The following is a 3,408-nucleotide window of genomic DNA, read 5'->3' on the forward strand; positions in this document are numbered from 1 at the left end:
CTGGACATGCCCTGGAGCCCTCCCGTGGCCCCTCCCTGGTGGGCCAACCTCCTGCATCCCTCCCTGACCCCAAGTGTGCATCGGTGGGGTCCCTCGACCTGGCTTGCAATCTGGGACCCCTCAAGGGATGTTGGAGAGCCAGTTTCAGCGGGATCCCACTCAATGCAGGAGCTGCCCCCTGGTGGTCAGTGTGCTCCCACAGGGGGAGTGCCGCTCAGCCAGAAGCTGGGCTCATGGCTGGCGAGCGCAGCTGTGATGGTGGGTCCTCTCCTGCCTCCGCAGCAGCACTAAGGATGTCTGACTGCCAGACATTCCCCAAGGGCTCCCGTACTGCAAGAGGGCACAGGGTAAGCTGAGAACCTCTCCCTCCCACCCCCAACCCCCCACTAACTGGGCCTCTAGTTTTCTATACGACAAGGAATTATTTGGGTTGAGAAATAAAATAGGGGGTCAATATTTGGTAAGCCTGTGACCTTGAACTAAATGTCGTCTTCTGTCCATTTTAGAAGTTTCTAGAGTCAGAAGTGGAACCGTCCATTTCTCTGGTCCCAGGAATTTATAAAAATTAGTGGTAAATGTTAGGGGATAGCCTCAAGGGTTTCCCTTGATGATTGATGATCTCCTTCACTGAAGGGGGTTATGTCCTTCCTGGTTGGCCATAAATTTGAGAAAGGACCTTAAACTTTTTTTTTTAATCATCCTTTATTGAAAGCATTCAAGCATCACAGCCTGAGGAAGTATTTTCAGTTCAGTTTGTCAAAATACTTCAGTTTTCCAGCTGGATCTGGAATTATTGTTTCACTACCAGGTTTCCAGCCAGCAGGGCAGACTTCTCCATGTTTAGCGGTGTACTGGAATGCTTGGACCAAACGCAGTGTCTCATCCACCGATCTACCCACAGGAAGGTCATTCAGAGTCATCTGTCTTAGGATCCCTTTGTCATCGATAATGAAGAGACCTCTGAGACTGTGGCCCGAGTCTTCCATATATACGCCATAGTCCTTTGCGATCTGATGGGTCAAATCTGAAAGAAGTGGTATCTTTATTGGCCCAAGTCCTCCTTGCCTTCTAGGGGTGTTAATCCAGGCCAAATGGGCGAACTGTGAGTCGACAGAGCATGCCACCACTTCCGTGTTTATGGATCTGAATTCTTCAATTCGATCACTGAAGGCGATAATTTCAGTTGGACACACGAAGGTGAAATCAAGTGGGTAGAAGAAGAAAACCAGGTATTTTCCATGATAATCAGTTAACTTGAGCTCCCTAAAGTCTCCATTTATCACAGCGGTTCCTTCCCAATAAGGTGCTGGCTTGGAAACCTTAACATTGTCTGCTAACTCTCCACTTTCCACAGGCAGGTTGATAGCAGTCCTCTGACGAGCAAGCTCTCCCTGCTCCCATTCTTCTCCTTCCCTGGCCTCCTGTTCCACGTGCAAGGGGAGTGGGGCACTGGGGGTTCGGGTCTGAGTCCCAGGGATTCGGCTCAGGCCTCTGCTGCGAGATCGGCTTCGGTGATCCATGCTGATTGATTGATTGTTGAACAAACAGCCACTAAGCCTCAGTGAATTCTAGGCCCTATGCTGGGCCTCTAAGTTTGGGAACTGGGAGAGGAAGCTTGGGTAGAGAGATATTTCCTGACACCTCTACTCTGGGCTGAGCTGAGGTGCCCCAGTTGGCAGAAGGGGTTGCTCACCAAGTGAACCCCAGTGAACTTCCTGCCCGCTGGAGATAGTGGCCAGAGAGGCCAGCTTCCAGGCACCAACTATGTGCCCCTCAGTTCCACCGGAACCCCTTGGCAGCTGACATTCTGGGTAGCAATTTGCTCTGAATCCTTCTGTCCAATGATATTTCCTGAGTGCCTGCCTCTGTGGGCAGGCATTGTGCTGTCACAGTGGCAGTCACAGGAAGCTGGGGCAGGGGCCCTGCCCCCAAGGCACTCACCATCCAGCTCAGGACCATAATCTTGAGCCCACTGGCCACCACATCACAAAGGGGTAATTGTAAAGGAGAAAGCACTTTCACCAATCAACCCGCCCCTTCCTAACTCCTACTCACCACCCCGAGAGGACCTGCTGGCCAGCCAGATTGCTGCGATATGGATCGGGTCTCATTTACTAGTTGGGGCAGAGCTAAGCCTCCCGGGGGCTTCCTGACTCAGGGTATTGATTCTGTCAGTTAGAATGAGAGAAAGCTTCCTAGTCTGTATTGTGTGGGTGACTTCACAAATTTCTGTCTCCTTGCATTTGAAGCTCTGCTCTCTCTTTTCCTAAACATGTTGGTTATTGATCTGACTTTTGAGTTTGGGAGGTAGGTAGCAACCCTGCATAAGTAAGCCTCAGACCTAAGGCTTAACTCAAGTCTTGTGCATAATTAGGAGCTCTGTGTTGAGAGCTACATGTCATTAACCTGGTAAGCAATACACACACTTCAGCGTAATTCTGCTTTCATTTCTTGTCAATGTGTCCTTTGTGTACCTGAGGGGGCTGGGAAATGGACATTCAGTATTGCTTGCCCAGCACCGTTTTCCTCTCCAACTATCATTTTCCTTTGGTAAGATTACTTTCCTTTTGAAAAATTCTCCTTCCCTACTCCAATCATGCAGTGTGAGTGGAAGGCTGTCAATCATAGGCTATGGTTGCACAGGTGACCCAAGAGAGACCAATCAAGGCGCCTGATCCCTTGACAACAGTAATCTCTGGCCCTGATTTAGTCATATGTCCATCTTCTGCAAGTGTCATTCCTTATTGTTGTGTAACTGAGTCTTGATTGAGAAGAGCTTTTTCCTTTCTGGTAGTGATGTTTGCAAGAGATGAGTATAAAGCAGTTAGGATCCATGTCCTCCACCAGTGGGAGAAAGTCAGCCTTCCATAGGAGAGAATGAATTTGACACTTTAAGCAATGGAGAAAGGCAGCAAGGACGGTCCAGAGAAATCATGTCATCCTGCTTCCAACCTTGCCCAGATATACTTATGCCCTTCCTGAAATCAGTAACATTTACTTTTTGTCTAGGGCAGAAGTCTGCAAACCCATTAGTCAACAGAGCCAAATATCAACAGTACAACGATTGAAATTTCTTTTGAGAGCCAAATTTTTTAAACTTAAACTATATAGGTAGGTACATTGTTATTAACTTAATTAGGGTACTCCTAAGGCTTAGGAAGAGCCACAACGAGGGGCCAAAGAGCCGCATGTAGCTCATGTGCTGCAGTTTGCCAACCACTGGTCTAGGGTAATTGGATTTGTGTCTCACCCAAGAAAGTCCTGACTGGCTTAAGTAGGGGATTGTTAAGGGGGGATGTGTAGGCAATGTTGGGTCCCTGACCATCATACCACCTCCAACCTACATCTTTAACGTTATAGATTAGGTAAGGTAGTAGCAAAAAGGGTCAAATCCCCTAAAGAAATTGG

At 48.4% G+C, this 3,408-nt stretch overlaps 1 pseudogene; it reads right to left on the reverse strand.

Annotated features, from left to right (window-relative positions):
• Positions 1-710: 710 nt before the first annotated feature.
• LOC102755427 lies at positions 711-1,520 on the reverse strand (annotated as a pseudogene).
• Positions 1,521-3,408: the final 1,888 nt, after the last annotated feature.

The sequence above is a fragment of the Myotis davidii genome, unplaced genomic scaffold (assembly GCF_000327345.1).
Source record: "Myotis davidii unplaced genomic scaffold, ASM32734v1 scaffold289, whole genome shotgun sequence".
Taxonomy (NCBI): Eukaryota; Metazoa; Chordata; class Mammalia; order Chiroptera; family Vespertilionidae; genus Myotis; species Myotis davidii.